This window comes from Ovis canadensis, chromosome Y (assembly GCF_042477335.2).
Source record: "Ovis canadensis isolate MfBH-ARS-UI-01 breed Bighorn chromosome Y, ARS-UI_OviCan_v2, whole genome shotgun sequence".
NCBI classification, from domain to species: Eukaryota; Metazoa; Chordata; class Mammalia; order Artiodactyla; family Bovidae; genus Ovis; species Ovis canadensis.
In genome coordinates this window covers 8,281,596-8,300,087 of record NC_091271.1, presented here as the reverse complement: position 1 = coordinate 8,300,087, position 18,492 = coordinate 8,281,596, and the positions used below count along the sequence as shown (strand labels likewise).

General features: G+C 44.5%; 1 pseudogene; it reads left to right on the top strand.

The window, feature by feature from the left end:
* Nucleotides 1–10,691: 10,691 nt before the first annotated feature.
* LOC138929834 (craniofacial development protein 2 pseudogene) lies at nucleotides 10,692–15,622 on the top strand (annotated as a pseudogene).
* The last annotated feature ends 2,870 nt before the right edge of the window (nucleotides 15,623–18,492 follow it).

Below are 18,492 nucleotides of genomic sequence, written 5' to 3'. Positions count from 1 at the left end.
CAATGAATTTCACCTTTTTCTCAAGTGCTCATGGAAACTTCTCCAGGATAGATCACATCCTGGGCCATAAATCTAAACTTGATAAATTTTAAAAAATCGAAATCATTCCAAGCATCTTTTCTGACCATAATGCATTAAAATTAGATCTCAATTACAGGAGAAAAACTATTAAAATTCCAACATATGGAGGTTGAACAACACACTTCTGAATAACCAACAAATCACAGAAGAAATCAAAAAAGAAATCAAAATATGCATAGAAACTAGTCCTAGAGGGATTCCCACTCACGGGGCAAGAACCATCAACTGCGCATGAATGGGTCCTCAAGGCTGTATGCCGCCCTCAACTGCACACCAAGCGTTCCCCACCTGTGGGCTGTGCGCCCTCAACCACGCATGGAGTGGTCCTCACCACAAGGCTGTTCACCCCCAACTCTCATGAAGGAAGTCTCCACTCGCGGATCGCATGCTCTCTACTGGGCACAATGAGGTCCCCACTTGCAGGCAATGAGCCCTCAACTGGGCACGGAGGTGTTCCCACCTATGGACTGGTGCCTTCAACTGCTCACGCAGTGGTCCCCACCTGCAGGCTGGGCGCCCTCAACCGCACATGGAGGGGACTCCACTCTCCGGCCATTGGCCCTCAATTGGGCATGGAGAGGTCCTGACCCATGGACTCGACCCCTTGGAAACGCGCAGGGTCCCTACTCGTGGGCCTGGCGTCCTCAGCTGCACAGGCAGTTGTCCAGACCTACAACGGGCCGTCCGCCCCCAGTTCCCACGAAGGAGTCACCTGTGGCGCCCGCACTCCGTCAGCCTCGCACGGAGGCCCAACCGCGGGGCCCTCAAATGCGCATGTAGGCGCGCCCTGAAAAAACGCACAGACGGGTCTCTAGTTGGGGGCCGGGCCTCCTCACCCACAAACGGAGGGAGCCCTACTCACGGGCTGCCCATCCGTCCAACTGCTCTCGGAGGGGTCTCCACCTGCGCAGTATGCGTGGGCCCTGAACCACGCACGGAGTAGTCCCAGGCCATGTGCCCTAAGCTCCCAAGAAGGGGCCCCCACGGGTGGGCCGGGCCGTCTCACTCACATACTGATGGGTACTCCCTCGTCCCCCGCCCTCACGAGTCGCGTGCAAAACCAGGCAGCCGACCAGGTTGCAAGCCAAGGCGGCGCGCACAATGCGCACGGAGGCGGGCCACGACCCCGGGACGCGGGCCTGCTCCGGGCCGCAGCTGCAAGACGCCCAGCGCCAGGCGGAGCGCGCTGCTGCCCAGGCACAGCAGCTGGAAGACCCGCCACTAGAAGCCCAGCGCAAGTTACGTGGCGGTGTCCCGCGTGGGGCAGCAGAAGGTGCCCAATCGCGGACGCCCGCGGCTCGGGTCTGCCGGGACTCTGAGGACTGGCCGGGCGACCTGAGTCTTGTGATGGGCTAGGGGCCCCAGGTCTCCTGCTCTCAGCTTTACCAGGTGAGCCACCAGGAAAGCCCAGGAATACTGGAGTGGGTAGCCTTTCCCTTCTCCAGGGGATCTTCCTAACCTAGGGATCGAACCCATATCTCCTGCATTGCAGGCAGATTCTTTACCAGCTGAGCCACCAGGGAAGTCCTGTTCTGAAGAGGCCAGAAAGTAAATATTTTAGCCTTTGCGAGCTGCACGGTCTCTATGGCAGTTACCTACCACTGCCCTGGGAGCTCCAGAGTAGCCACTGGCAGAGGTAAATGAGTGGATGAGGCAGGGTACCAATAAAGCTTTATTTAGAAAAAGAGACAGGCACACACCACAGGGCATGTGGTATCTTAGTTTCCTGGAGATCTCACTTTCCTTGCTGGGGAATCCATGCCCCCTGCCCAGAGTCTGAACCACTGGACCACCAGGTAAGTCCCCATCTAAAACGATTCTAAAACGTAAGCAACTGTATTGTTTTGAAAGCCAATCACACATAGTTCCTGCAGGCTTTCTACAAGTCTAATTGTGCAGAAGTAAGAAATGACAACCTATGCAACTTTTAGAAACATGCTATGTGTGCCCAGAAGAAGTCTCTCCATTGTAGTGAAAATTCCACCACCTTTCAGACAGTGGTCCTAAGTCATTTCCTGTTATTTCTACCGCTAGTCAAATACGGCTCCATTCTTCGAAGGGGGGTCACATAGACTCAGTTGAAAGAAATGTTTTAGCCAGCGGCCAGTGAAGGAATTTTTAGCATCCAAAGTAGTAGCCCTTGAACACCAAAGAAGCAGAGGCTTCCTTTTCAGCATGTGTGTGTTTGTGTGTGTGTGTGTCTGTGTCTGTGACTGTACTGGGAGTGAGAAGGAGGAAATGGGATATTCTTTGCGTGTCTGTGCTAAGTAGTAATCTTTGTGACCCATGGACTGTAGGCCACCAGGCTTCTCTGTCCATGGGATTCTCCAGGCAAGACTAGTGGAGTGGGGTTGCCATTTGCTTCTCCCCTTCTTCTTCCTTCAGGGGATCTTCCCGACCCAGAGATAAACTTTATTGTGGTCTGAAGGTATCTGGATTCTCCTACAGACTGTCATTTTCTTCCCTGGTTCTTAACAATGTGCTGTCAAATGAACCAACAGACTCAGCACTATACAGAGAGCTTGTTAGAAGTTCAAGTTCACCATGCCTTCCCTAACAATCTTTTTCTTTCTTATTTTTTTAAATGCCTTGTTACACATTTTTGGTAGGGGAAGATGCCTTTATTTTTTATCTTTTGGTTGTGCTGCACAGTGTGTGTGATCTTAGATACCCTGTGGGTGCTAAGTCACTTCAACGGTGTCCATCTGTTTGCGATCCCATATGTTTGCTAAGTCACTTCAGTCCTGTTTGACTATTTGTGATCTAATGGCCCGTAGCCTGCCAGGCTCCTCTGTCCATGGGATTCTCCAGGCAGGAATACTGGAGTGGGTTGCCATGCCCTTGAGTTCCCCTGAGCAGTGATCAAAGCTGTGCCCCCTGCATTGGCAGCATGGAGTCTTAACCAGTGGACCACGAGGAAAGTCCCATCTAAGAATCTCTTACAAGTATCTCTATTGGATTTTTTGGCTTCCCAGGTGGCCCAGTGGTAAAGAATCTGCCTGAAGGAGAAGTAGTTTCAATCCCTGGGTCGGTAAGATTGCTTAGAGAAGACAATGGCAACCCACTCCAATATTCCTGCCTGGAGAATCTCATGGACAGAGCTACCTGGAGGGCTACCGTCCATAAGGTTGCAAAGAGTGGAACATGACTTATTGACCCAACATGCACTCATTGTTTTTGTTTTTCCCTAAAACGTGCCCTATGAAGCTAGAAAGGCATTTATTGCATAATCACCCAAGTGATATCATAGCAAAGGAGCAGAAATTTCATTCTGCCTTTGGGAAAAGCAGTACACTTGTGGTTATCTTGCTGAAATCTCAAATGTTTAATCTTTTTTTGCAGCTTTGTAATTGCTTGCCTTGATTTCCACTAGAACCGCCTTGATGACCCTGGTGTCGCATTTTCATCCAGCAATTTCACTGGCAGAACTATCCCCAAGTTACGAGCAGGTTGGATCCCAGAAGGCGTGCAAGATTTGAAAAAGACATTCCCAAATATAACACGAGGGATGAAGGTAAGGGTGCCAGGTGGGCATCAGAGCTCCTGTGCTCTCAGGAGCCTCGAGCCTGCGCCCTGGCCAGAACTGTGATCTCCAGACCCTGACCTCAGCTGAGGGTACTCCTGGAGTGGTGACCATGGCCCAGGCTAGGGGCTACTTCATACATCTTCTTTATCCATTCATCTGTTGATGGACATCTAGGTTGCGTCCAGTCTTGGCTATTCTAAATAATGCTGCTATGAACCTTTGGACTGCATGTATTTTTTTGAATCATGTTCTTCTCTGGATATATGCCCAGGAATAGGATTGCTGGATCATATGGTAATTCTGTTTTCAGGTTTTAAAGGATCCTCCACAATGTTCTCTGTTGTAAATGCACCAACTTACTTTCCCACCAACAGTGTAGGAGGTTCCGTTTTTCCCTACCCCTTTTCCGGCATTTATTACCTGCAGACTTTTAAATAATAGCCATTCTGTGTGGTGTGACGTGATACCCCAGTGTGGTTTCGATTTGCATTTCCTTTTATTGGTGACGTTGAGCATCTTCTCTTGTGGCCTGTTGACCATCTGTATGTCTTCTTTTGGGAAATGTCTATCTAGGTCTCCTGCTGGTAGGTATCCCAGATCTTGGAGAAGGCAATGGCAAGCCACTCCAGTGATCTTGCCTGGAGAATGGAGAATAGGTTGGTCATAGCTGTTCTTCCAAGGAGCAGGAGTCTTTTAATAGCATGGCTGCAGTCACCATCTGCAGTGATTTTTGGAGCACCCCCAAATAAAGTCTGTGACTGTTTCCATTGTTTCCCCACTTATTTGCCATGAAGGTGATGGGACTGGATGCCATGATCTGAGCTTTTTAAATGTTGAGTTTTAAGCCGACTTTTCCCACTCTCTTTCACTTCCATCAAGAGACTCTTTAACTCCTCTTCACTTTCTGCCATAAGGGTGGCATACTCTGAGTATCTCAGGTTGTTGACATTTCTCCTCAAAGTCTTAATTTCAGCTTGTGTTTCATCTAGCCCAGCATTTTGCATGATGTATTCTGCCTGTAAGTTAAATAATCAGGGTGACATTATACAGCTTTGATGTACTCCTTTCCTGATTTAGACCCAGACTGTCATTCCATGACTCATTATAACAGCTGTTTCTTGACCTGCATACAGATTTCTCAAAAGGCAGGTGTTAGCCTGATATTCCCATCTCTTGAAGAATTTGCCACAGTTTGCAGGGATCTACACAGTCAAAGGCATTGGCAAAATCAATACAGCAGAAGTAGATGGTTTCCTGGAGTTCCCTTGCTTGTTCTATGATCTAACAAATGTTGGCAATTTAATATCTGATTCCTCTGCCTGCTCTAAATTGAGTTTGAACATCTTGGAGTTCTCGGTTCATGTGCTGTTGATGCCTTGCTTGGAGAATTTTGAACATTATTTTGCTAGTGTGTGAGATGAGTGCAGTTGTGCAGTGGTTTGAATATTCTTTGGCACTGCGTTTTCTGGGATTGGACTGAAAACTGACCATCAGACTGGAAAAGGTCAGTTTTCAATGGAGTATTACTCAGTCATAAAAAAGAACACATTTGAATCAGTTCTAATGAGGTGGATGAATCTAGAGCCTATTATACATAGTGAAGTAAGTAAAAAAGCTAAAGATAAGTATTGTATACTAATGCATATATGCATGCAGAAGGTAATGGCTCCCCACTCCAGTATTCTTGCCTGGAAAATCCCATGGATGGAGGAGCCTGGTGGGCTATAGTCCATGGGGTCACTAAGAGTTAGACAGGACTGAGCGACTTCACTTTCAGTTTTCATTCTCATGCAGTGGAGATGGAAATGGCAACCCACTCCGTTGTTCTTGCCTTGAGAATCCCAGGGAAAGGGAGCCTAGTGGGCTGCCGTCTATGGGATTGCACAGAGTCGGACACAATTGAAGTGACTTAGCAGCATATATGCAGCATCTAGAAAGATGGTACTGAAGAATTTATTTGCAGGCCTGAAAATGAAAAAGAGACATAGAGAACAGAAAAAAAGATGTGGGGAGAGGGAAAGAGAGGGTGAGAAGTATCGAGAGAGTTACAGGGAAACTTACATGAATAGGGAGCAATTGGATTTAGCTGAATGCCTCGGAAAACTCAAACAGTTGCTCTTTATCTACCTAGAGGGGTGGGATGGGCAGGGAGATGAGAGGGAAGTACAAGAGGGTGGGATATATATATATATATATATACACACATATACATATAGCTGATTCATTTTGAGGTTTAACAGAGAAAAACAAATTTCTGTAAAGCTATTACATTAAAATTCTATTTACATTGTATATAAAACCCGTTAAAGTAAAAACAATTAAATTATTAAATTATAGATGAAGTTTAACAAGAAATAAATTAAAAAGAGAAAAAACAATTGAAATGACTCAAATGTCCATCACCTATTGACCGAATAAGTAAATCATGCTATGCACTATTATTCAGACATCAAATAAAAGGAATTCTGATACACACTATAACATGCTACAGTTCTGAAATGATTATGCTAATTAAAAGAACCCAGATACAAAAGGTTGCATATCGTGTTATTCCATTGATATGAATGAAATTGTCCCAGATTAGGTACCTCACTAGACAGAAAATAGAGGAGCGGGTGGCAGGGCCCAGGTGAAGGGGTAAATGATAAAGCCTAACAACTGGACAGTATTTCCATTCGGAATGATGAAAATATTTTATGATGATGGCATGGTTATTGCTATGCAACTCATGAAGAAATAACAAATAAATGAATCATATAATTTAACTGGTAAATTCATGCTACATGTACAATATGTCAATAAATAAAACGTTTTCTTAAAAAAAAAAACTACTGAACTTTGCTTCAATGTCCAGGAAAATAATCTTTCATCAATAAAGGAGAAGCAGATATTCTCATACGAACAAAAACTTGGTAATTTATTCTCAGCAGATATCTGGTCTGTAAGAAATGTTAAAAGGAGTTATTTACACAGAGTAAGATGGTATTAATGAAACTGGAGCTGATTATACAGAGTGAAGTGAGCCAGAAAGAAAAACACCAATTCAGTATTCTAACACATATATATGGAACTTAGAAAGATGGTAATGAAAACCCTGTATGCGAGACAGCAAGAGAGACACAGATGTATACAACAGACATTTGGACTGTGTGGGAGAGGGAGAGGGTGGGATGATTTGGGAGAATGGCATTGAAACATGTATACTATCATGTAAGAAACAAATCGCCGGTCTAGGTTCGATACAGGATACAGGATGCTTGGGGCAGGTGCACTGGGATGACCCAGAGAGGTGATGCGGGGAGAGAGGTAGGACTGGGGTTCAGGATTGGGAACTCATGTACACCCATGGTGGATTCATGTCAATGTACAGCAAAACCAATACAGTATTGTAAAGGAAAATTTAAAAAATAATAATAAATGAAGGCAAAAAAAGGAAAGCTTTTTTCCTTATTATTAATCAGTAAAAGATAATGCTTGCTTAGGCTTTTTTTTGGGGGGGGGCCTTTTTTCTTGGATTTATAATTTTATTTTATGTTTAATATAAATTTATTTTAATTGGAGGCTAATTACTTTAAGTACTGTATTGGTTTTGCCATACATCAACATGAATCTGCCATGGGTGTACACGTGTGCCCCATCCTCAACGCCCCTCCCACCTCCCTCCCCATACTATCCCTCTGGGTCAACCCAGTGCACCAGCCCCAAGCATCCTGTATCATGCATGCATTGAATCTGGACTGGTGATTCGTATCACATATGATATTACACATATTTCAGTGCCATTCTCCTGCTTCATCCCACCATCACCCACTCCCACAGAGTCCAAAAGACTGTTCTATACATCTGTGTCTCTTTTGCTGTCTCACATACAGGGTTTTCATTACTATCTTTCTAAATTCCATATATATAAGTTCAGTTCAGTTCAGATCAGTTCAATTGCTCAGTCGTGTCCAATTCTTTGTGACTCCATGAATCGCAGCACGCCAGGCCTCCCTGTCACCAACTCCTGGAGTTCATTCAGACTCACGTCCATTGAGTCCGTGATGCCAACCAGCCATCTCATCCTCTGTTGTCCCCTTCTCCTCCTGCCCCCAATCCTCCCCAGCATCAGTCTTTTCCAATGAGTCAACTCATCGCATGAGGTGGCCAAAGTACTGGAGTTTCAGCTTTAGAATTATTCCTTCCAAAGAAATCCCAGGGCTGATCTCCTTCAGAATGGACTGGTTGGATCTCCTTGCAGTCCAAGAGACTCTCAAGAGTCTTCTCCAACACCACAGTTCAGAAGCATCAGTTCTTCAGCGCTCAGCCTTCTTCATAGTCCAACTCTCACATCCATACATGACTACTGGAAAAACCATAGCCTTGACTAGATGGACCCTAGACTGCAAAGTAATGTCTCTGCTTTTGAATATGCTATCTAGGTTAATCATAACTTTTCTTCCAAGGAGTAAGCGTCTTTTAATTTCATGGCTGCAATCACCATCTGCAGTGATTTGGAGCTCCCAAAAATAAAGTCTGACGCTGTTTCTACTGTTTCCCCATCTACTTCCCATGAAGTGATGGGACCGGATGCCATGATCTTCGTTTTCTGAATGTTGAACTTTAAGCCAACTTGTTCACTCTCCTTTTTCACTTTCATCTAGAGGCTTTTTAGTTCCTCTTCACTTTCTGCCATAGGGTGGTGTCATCTGCATATATGAGGTTATTGATATTTCTCCCAGCAATCTTGATTCCAGCTTGTGTTTCTCCCAGTCCAGCGTTGCTCATGATGTACACTGCATAGAAGTTAAATAAGCAGGGTGACAATATACAGCCTTGACGTACTCCTTTTCCTATTTGGAACCAGTCTGTTGTTCCATGTCCAGTTCTAACTGTTGCTTCCTGACCTGCATACAGATTTCTCAAGAGGCAGGTTAGATGGTCTGGTCTTCCCATCTCTTTCAGAATTTTCCACACTTTATTGTGATCCACACAGTCAAAGGCTTTGCACAGTCAATAAAGCAGAAGTCGATGTTTTTCTGGAACTCTCTTGCTTTTTCCATGATCCAGCGGATGTTGGCAATTTGATCTCTGGTTCCTCTGCCTTTTCTAAAACCAGCTTGAACATCAGGAAGTTCACGGTTCACGTATTGCTGAAGTCTGGCTTGGAGAATTTTGAGCATTACTTTACTAGCATGTGAGATGCGTGCAATTGTATGGTAGTCTGAGCATTCTTTGGCATTGCCTTTTTTGGGACTGGAATGAAAACTGACCTTTTCCAGTCCTGTGGCCACTGCTGAGTTTTCCAAATTTTCTGGCATATTGAGTGTAGCACTTTCACAGCGTTAGTATACTGTATTAGTGTTTTTCGTTCTGGCTTACTTCACTCTGTATAATTGGCTCCAGTCTCATCAACCTCATTAGAACTAATTCAAACGTATTCTTTTCAATGGCTGAATAATACTCCATCGTGTATAGGTACCACAGGTTTCTTATCCTTTCGTCTGCTGATGGACATATAGGTTGCTTCCATGTCCTAGCTATTATAAACAAGGCTGTGAGGAACATCGGGGTATACGTGTCTCTTTCAATTCTGGTTTCTTGGTGTGTATGCCCAGCAGTGGGATTGCTGGGTCATATGGCAGTTCTATTTCCACTTTTTAAAGGAATCTCCACATTCTTCTCCATAGTGGCTATACTAGTTTGCATTCCCACCAACAGTGTAAGAATGTTCCCTTTTCTCCATACCCTCTCCAGCATTTATTGCTTCCATTCTTTTGGGTAGCAGCCATTCTGACTGGCATGAAATGGTACCTCATTGTAGTTTTGATTTGCATTTCTCTGCTAATGAGTGATGTTGAGCATCTTTTCATGTGTTTTTAGCTATCTGTATGTCTTCATGGGAGAAATATCTGTTTTGTTCTTTGGCCCATTTTTTGATTCAGTTCAGTTCAGTTCAGGTGCTCAGTCTTGCCTGACTCTTTGTGACCCCATGAATCACAGCATTCCAGGCCTCCCTGTCCATCACCAACTCCCAGAGTTCACTCAAACTCACGTCCATCGAGTCGGTGATGCCATCCAGCCATCTCATCCTCTGTCGTCCCCTTCTCCTCCATTCCCCAATACCTCCCAGTGTCAGAGTCTTTTCCAATGAATCAACCCTTCACATGAGGTAGCCATCGTACTGGAGTTTCAGCTTTAGCATCATTCCTTCCAGAGAACACCCAGGACTGATCTCCTTTAGAATGGACTGATTGGATTGGCTCATTTATTTTTCTGGAGTTGAGCTGCAGGAGTTGCTTATATATTTTTGAGACCAATTCCTTGTCAGTTGCTTCATTTGCTATTACTTTCTCCCATTCTGAATGATGCCATTTCCCCTTGCTTATAGTTTCCCTTGTTGTGCAGAAGCTTTTAATTTTAATTGGGTCCCATTTGTTTATTTTGCTTTTATTTCAATTATTCTGGGAGGTGGGTCATAGAGGATCCTGCTGTGATTTGTGTCAGAGAGTGTTTTGTCTATGTTCTCCTCTAGATGTTTTACAGTTTCTGGTCTTATGTTTAGATCTTTTATCCATTTTGAGTTTGTATCGTGTTAGAAAGTGTTCCAGTTTCATTCTTTTACAAGTGTTTGACCAGTTTTCCCAGCACCACTTGTTAAAGAGATTGTCTTTTCTCCACTGTGTATTATCGCCTCCTTTGTCAAAGATAAGGTGTCCACAGGAGCCTGGATCTATTTCTGGGCTTTCTATTTTGTTCCATTGATCTATACTTCTGTCTTTGTGCCAGTACCATACTGTCTTGATGACTGTGGCTTTGTAGGAGAGCCTGAAGTCAGGCAGGTTGATTCCTCCAGTTGCATTCTTCTTTCTCAAGATTGCTTTGACTGGTCAATGAGGTTTTTTGCATTTCCAAACAAATTGTGTAATTATTCTAGCTCTGCTCACTTTCCCTTTTCACTTTTGTGCATTGGAGAAGGAAACGGCAACCTGCTTCAGTATTCTTGCCTGGAGAATCCCAGGGGTGGGAGAGCTGGTGGGCTGCTGTCTGTGGAGTCACACAGAGTCAGACAAGACTAAAGTGACTTAGCAGCAGCAATGGATCTATGCAAAACAGGAATATATGGCAGACTGGTGATAGAAGCAAGATCCGATGCTGTAAAGAGCAATATTGCATAGGAACCTGGAATGTCAGGTCCATGACTCAAGGCAAATTGGCAGTGGTCAAACAAGAGATGGCAAGGGTGAACGTCGACATTCTAGGAATCAGTGAAATAAAATGGACTGGAATAGGTGAATTTAACTCAGATGACCATTATATCTACGACTGCAGGCAGGAATCCCTCAGAAGAAATGGAGTAGCCATCATGGTCAACAAAAGAGTCTGAAATGCAGTATCTGGATGCAATCTTAAAAACAACAGAATGATCTCTGTTCGTCTCCAAGGCAAATGATTCAATATCACAGTTATCCAAGTCTGTGCCCCAACCAGTAACGCTGAAGAAGCTGACGTTGAACAGTTTTATGAAGACCCACAAGACCTTTTAGAACCAACACCCCCCAAAGATGTCCTTTTCATTATAGGAGACTGGAATGCAAAAGCAGGAAGCCAAGAAACACCTGGAGTAACAGGCAAATTTGTCCTTGGAATGCGGAATGAAGCAGGGCAAAGACTAATAGAGTTTTGCCAAGAAAATGCAAACACCCTTTTCCAACAACACAAGAGAAAACTCTACACATGGACATCACCAGATGGTCAACACCGAAATCAGATTGATTATATTCTTTGCAGCCAAAGATGGAGAAGCTCTATACAGTCAACAAAAACAAGACCAGGAGCTGACTGTGGCTCAGATCATGAATTCCATATTACCAAATTCAGACTCAAATTGGAGAAAGTAGGGAAAACTGCAAGACCATTCAGGTATGACCTAAATCAAATCCCTTATGACTATACAGTGGAAGTGAGAAATAGATTTAAGGGCCTAGATCTGATAGACAGAGGGCCTGTTGAACTATGGAATGAGGTTCGTGACATTGCACAGGAGACAGAGATCAAGACCATCCCCATGGAAAAGAAGTGCAACAAAGCAAAATGGCTATCTGGGGAAGCCTTACAAATAGCTGTGAAAAGAAGAGAGGAGAAAAGCAGAGGAGAAAAGGAAAGATATAAGCATCTGAATGCAGAGTTCCAAAGAATAGCAAGAATAGACAAGAGAGCCTTCTTCAGTGATCAATGCAAAGAAATAGAGGAAAAGAACAGAATGGGAAAGACTAGAGATCTCTTCAAGAAAATTAGAGATACCAAGGGAACATTCATGCAAAGATAGGCTCGATAAAGGACAGGAATGGTCTGGACCTAACAGAAGCAGAAGATATTAAGAAGAGATGGCAAGAATACACAGAAGAACTGTACAAAAAAGATCTTCATGACCCAGATAATCATGATGATGTGATCACTCATCTAGAGCCAGACATCTTGGAATGTGAAGTCAAGTGGGCCTTCAAAAGCATCACTATGAACAAAGCTAGTGGAGATGATGGAATTCCAGTAGAGCTGTTTCAAATCCTGAAAGATGATGCTGAGAAAGTGCTGCACTCAATATGCCAACAAATTTGGAAAACTCAGCAGTGGCCATAGGGCAGAAAAAGGTCAGTTTTCATTCCAATCCCAAAGAAAGGCAATGTCAAAGAATGCTCAAACTACAGCACAGTTGTACTCATCTCACACACTACTAAAATAATGCTCAAAATTCTCCAAGCCATGCTTCAGGAATACGTGAACCATGAACTTCCTGAAGTTCAAGCTGGTTTTAGAAAAGGCAGAGGAACCAGAGATCAAATTCCCAAGATTCGCTGAATCATCAAAAAAGCAAGAGAGTTCCAGAGAATCATCTATTTCTGCTTTATTGACTATGCCAAAGCCTTTGACTATGTGGATCACAATAAACTGTGGAAAATTCTGAAGGAGATGGGAATACCAGACCACCTGAACTGCTTCCTGAGAAACCTATATTCAGGTCAGGAAGCAACAGTTAGAATTGGACATGGAACAACAGACTATTTCCAAAGAGGAAAAGGAGTACATCAAGTCTGTATATTGTCGCTCTGCTTATTTAGCTTCTATCCAGAGTAAATCATGAGAAACACTGGGTTGAAATAAACACAAGCTGGGATGAAGATTGCCAGGAAAAATATCAATAACCTCAGATATGCAGATGACATCACCCTTATGGCAGAAAGTGAAGAGGAACTAAAAAAATCTTGATGAAAGTGAAAGCAGAGAGTGAAAAAGTTGGCGTAAAGCTCAACATTCAGAAAACGAAGATCATGGCAGCTGGTCCCATCATTTCAAGGGAAATAGATGGGCAAACAGTGGAAACAGTGTCAGACTTTATTTTGGGGGGCTCCAAAATCCCTGCAGATGGTGATGCTGCCATGAAATTAAAAGACACTTACTCCTTGGAAGGAAATTTACGACCGACCTAGATAGCATATTGAAAAGCAGACACATTTCTTTGGCAACAAAGGTCCGTCTAGTCAAGGCTATGGTTTTTCCATTGGTCATGTATGGATGTGAGAATCGGACTGTGAAGAAAGCTGAGCACTGAAGAATTGATGCTTTTGAACTATGGTGTTGGAGATGACTCTTGAGAGTCCCTTGGACTGCAAGGAGATCCAACCAGTCCATCCTAAAGAAGATCAGCCCTGGGATTTCTTTGGAAGGAATGATGCTAAAGCTGAAACTCCAGTACTTTGGCCACTTCATGTGAAGAGTTGACTCACTGGAAAAGAGTCTGATGCTGGAAGGGTTAGGGGCTGGAGAGAAGGGGACGACAGAGGATGAGATGGCTGGATGGCAATACGGACTCAATGGACGTGAGTCTGAGTGAACTGCGGGAGTTGCAATTCACGGAGTTGCAGAGAGTCGGACATGATTGAGCGAATGAACTGAACTGAACTGAAAAAGCCCAGTGAGACTTAGGCAGCAACTTGCTTTTACTCTACAACTATGTAGCAATTACTGTTCTAGGCCCCAGCTGGGAGCAGAAGGGACTCCCCAAAGAGCTGTAATTCTAGTGGGGATTTTTACTCCCTGGGGTCTACAGACATGAACCTGCACATTACTCCACAGCACTCTCATCTGACTGCAAGAAGATCTGTAAGCTTTACTTGCCCAAATTCAACAGTGAAGATTAAAGTATTTGGCAAATTAAGAGAGAAATAGAGAGGAGGGCTGGGGTGGTGGATATGACACATTGGGAATCTGGAGTTAGCAGATGCAAACTATTATACATAGAATAAACAACAAGCACAGGGAACTAGAATCAATATCCTGTGATAAACCGTAATGGAAAGGAATATGAAAAAGTATACGTGTATATAACTGAATCATTTTCTTATACAGTAGAAATTAATACAACATTGTACATCATCTATACTTCAAGAAAATAAATTTCAAAAGACAGACGACAGAACCTAATTGAAGAGTGTGCCAACAAGTGAACACAGAGCAGGCAAGCCTGCCCACCACATCCCTAACAAGGAACATGCCAAGAGGACAGGTAAGTTGGGGAGGGACTCCACCACTTCCCGGTGCCCTTTAATTCCTGGAAAGATCCAAGGCTGGCCCTCCCCTATGCAACCACTGGCACTCACATTGCTAGTGTACTTGGCGGTGTCTGCAGCGACATCAGCTGAAGCAGTGGTGAGGGGCGGGCTAACCGAAGATGCAAGGGTGCTCATGGATCCTGAGCTGGTGACCAGGGGCAACAAAAAGTTGCTCATCACCAGGGTGATGGTGGAGGTGGGTGGGTTCTGTGTGATCTCTTTCTGCTGGACAGCTGGGAAAGCGAAGTTTCATGGTCACCCCACTTCCTGGGGAAGGCTGTCCCAGCTGGAAACTGTGGTGGGAGCGGGGCCCAATCCACACTCTTCGAGTTTCCCTGCTTTCAACACTTCTCTCATTGGCCAAACTTGAGCAAAACTCCACGGAGCCTTTTTTCAAAAAAGCCTCCGACTGGGTGTTAATGGACTAATACAGTTTCCAACAGCTCAAGGCTGCATCCTAGGATGACCACCACCCCTTTAAAACTAAGAAAACTCAAGGCTGCCAATAGAATTGCCTATTTGCTTCAGTCAACACCTAAGGAGAGGTCTCATTGCCCAGTCTCTATGGATGGGCAGAAGCCTACCTTTAAGATGTTATAGAGTTACCAAACCCAGATATTTCACATGAACCACCACCCCCTTCCCACTTTGTGTAAAATGTCATTTTCTGACTCTATAGGGTTCCCATGATTCCCCTCCATATTCCCAAATTCCCCCCTTAAAACCTCAGCCCCCTGTGTACACATTGGAGTTGACTTCAGTTCATGCTGGACATTTTGCCCTACTGCAATAGTAAATAGCAGATTAAAATCTATCCTAACAACTTCAACTAGTGGTCAGTATAGTTTATCCTTAACAGGACAATCTGGGAATTAGGAACCATATCATCAATCCTTCTTGGAATTAGGAACCATCATCAACCATATCATCATCCTTCTTGCCAGCTCCCAAGTAACCTGGAAGACTCATTAAACGTAAGGGCTGTGAATTCAGGAGCCTGGAACTGCCCATCCTAACCTGAAAGATCCCAGACCCAGTTCTGCCCTAGCAACACTTCAGACAGCAGGATCAATCCGGCTGTAATCCCATACTCTGTGTTCAATCTTTGAGTCTTTCTCCACCCCAATCTTTGAAGAGTTTCACTGGGGGCAAGTTCCATCTCTGGCTACTCTTTCATTTCACAGCCTCCTGCAACTCTTACCAGTTCTCCTCCCGATAGTAAACTCAGTATGTGAGAGTTTCGGTCCAAGAGCCCAATAATGAAGGATCTCAATGCAGGTTTCCCCATGAGACAAGACCAGTATCAGCCCTCATGAGAACCAGACAAACTAGTCCCCATCAGATCAGCACTTTGTTCCACTTTTGTGAGCCCAGAAAAAGACTCCAGCTGGGAGCTGACATTCTGCACTTCAGCAAAGGTTCTTGATACTTGCTCTTCTTGTATTGCGTGGTGGGTGCTAATCCCTAGTTATTAAGGTATCCTTTACCATCCACTTCTCATACTGTACTCTTTCAAAAATAATGCCCAGGTGTTCATGGGAATGCACAGGGAAACTTATGCAATGGTATTTATTGTAGCACTGCTTACAACAGGTGAAAACTGGAATCAACCTAATGTCTATCAGGTGAATACTTTATTAATAAGCTGTGGAATATTTCACATCCGCCCAATGGAAACAGGGAGTGTGTGTGTGTGTGTACATATATATATATATATATATATATAGATAAATATATATGCATACATGAATTAGAAAAACATCTTATGGTTAATAATACCTCTGATAAAGGGTAGAGAATGAAATAGAAAGTCAATAAAGACAACAGATTTTTTTGTGTCTAGGCATCCATTTCACCTGTTTTAAAAAGACGTGTGTATAGCATTTATACAATGAACAAGAAAAAATAAAAGTACAAAAGCAAGCTGCAAAATAATTTTAAAAAATAATGCCAAATGGAATGTGTCAGGCTTCCAGGATACAGTGGCCAGGCAATCAAGTGGAACTAAACAAGGAAAATGAGGATTATTTTTCTCCTGTCTATGTGGCTAAAAAGTAGAGGGTGCCATGGAGAACAGAGCGGGGAGGCTCAGTACCTTTCACAGCCTGTCCTGATATCTCGTCCCCTGGGAAGACTGAGGCTGCTGCTGGCTCTGCTGCTGCTGCTGCAGACACTGCATCTTCTGCATGTGCCACTCTCAGGAGGGCGTTTGAAACTTCCCTGATTAGTTCCACACAAGCTGCTGCATGGCTGGGGCAGTCTCCTTCAGCAAAAGCAGCCTCTGCTTTTTCACTGGGTTTCCTGTGGTGTTGGCAGTAGTGAGGGTGGCCATGCAGGTGATGGTGGTGGCCATGACCCCAGCCCTGGGAGTTTGGGAGGATGAGCGGTTGAGGACCAGCATTTCGGGGGGAGACTGGCTGCCTGCTGTTGTGGATGGTGGAGCTTTACCTACAACTGAAGCCAACACATGAGGGAAAAAAACAAAAACAAAAAAACAAAAACAGAAAGTAGACAAGACTCAGGCTGACCTGCTGGGTCTCCAGGCCAGTGAGTTCTAGGTCACTATCTAGGCTACCAGGTGAAGGACCTCCCTGTGAATGAGCACATTCTCACTTTATATGCTTAGGCCTCTTCTGCAGCATGTTCTAGCTTAAAACATCAGCCTCCCTGGGTTATGTGCTTGCTCACATTTGAGATACTTGCCAAGGCCTCTGGGGGGCTGAAGCCAACATGACCCAGCCTCTGGCCTGGAGTTGCCCACCTGCCAGTCGATGACCCAGTGGATGAACAGAATCATTGCAAGTACCTTGTTTTACCAAGTTAGAGTTTAGTAAGCACTTTGAGAAAGACCTAGCCAAAGTCTGGTCTTTAACAGGAACACTTTCCTTGGCAAGGAAACCTACAGAGTATGTACCCCAAGAAATCAGACACATCCCCAATGGCCAAATCACTGAATAACACTGAATCACCCAGAAAGAAGAGTATTGTCTTTCATCTCTTCTATTCCTTCCAGAATAGTCTCAGTGTGGTCCTGGCACCTTGCACCTAATAGTCAAAGGTACCCCACACCAAAGACAGAACCATCGCCAGCACAATGGTGTTTATGGAGAATTTAGAAGCCCTCTTTTTGTTTTGACTGCAGTTATCTATATCTTTTATGCCGAACACAAAATACTGTTTTACCTACTGTCTGGCAGTCAAGTTTAAGTCCAAAATTGAAATCATTTTTTTTCAAAGAGCTTCTGCTTCAGATAAAAAAATATATTGAGGCAGTAATTGTACCAGCAGGTTGGAATGTTAAAAAAAATTACGAGTGAATAGAGTTTGAAAAACGCTGCCTTTCGGAGTGTATCTACTGGGAGAAACTGGGCTATGAGTGTGGAGGGCAGGATTTCCACAGGCAGCAGGGAAAATTTGGAGAACAGTTTGAGCCAAGACATGCACAGGAATAGGCAGAATTTTGGTTAGTGAGGACAGGCAGTGAGAAGGGCTACCCCCTCCCCCAGAAGGCACGTTAGAGCCAGAAGCACTGAGCAGCGGAGAGGGGGTGACCACATGAGTCACCCTCCTCCACCTGTGAGGGGAAGGGGGTCAGTTATGCCTGCATGGGGAGGGATGAACAAACATCCCCAGAGAGGATCCTCTCGGGTTCACACAAAAAACACTGGTGCAAGTCAGCATCCTTGATCTCAGACGATGTGCCTGGACACATCGTCACAAATTTTAAAAAGGACTGAAAGTGAAGTCGCTAAGTCGTGTCCAACTCTTTTCCAACCTCATGGACTGTAGCCTGCCAGGCTCCTCTGTCCATGGGATTTCCTAGGCAAGCATGCTGGAGTGGGTTGCCATTTCCTTCCCCAGGGGATTTTCCAGACCCAGGGAAGAAACCTGGGCCTCCAGGACTGCACGCGCATCCTTTACTATCTGAGCCACCAAGGAAGCCCTTAACACCTCTTTTAGGGCCCAGCATGCTTCTGCTGCATGACTTCATGCCTGTCATTTTTAGATTTCTATCACCCAGAAAAGACAAGAGTTCTTGATTATTCTAGGGGAAAGTTTCAGTTAACTGTGGGTCCGTGACAACCGAGGAGTGTGAAAGGAAAAGTGTGCTGACAGGCTGATTTTTCTGCCTGGGGGTGGGGGTGTCTTGGTTGTTACACAACTGACAGGCCCTCTTGCTCCTCTGGGGAAGAATTCAGCCAACGTCCTGGGCAGGAACACAGAGTGGGGCTGGGAGCAGATCTCTACCTAGAGTGAGGAGCCCCCATCCTTGCCTAGGACAAGCTTTCGGATATC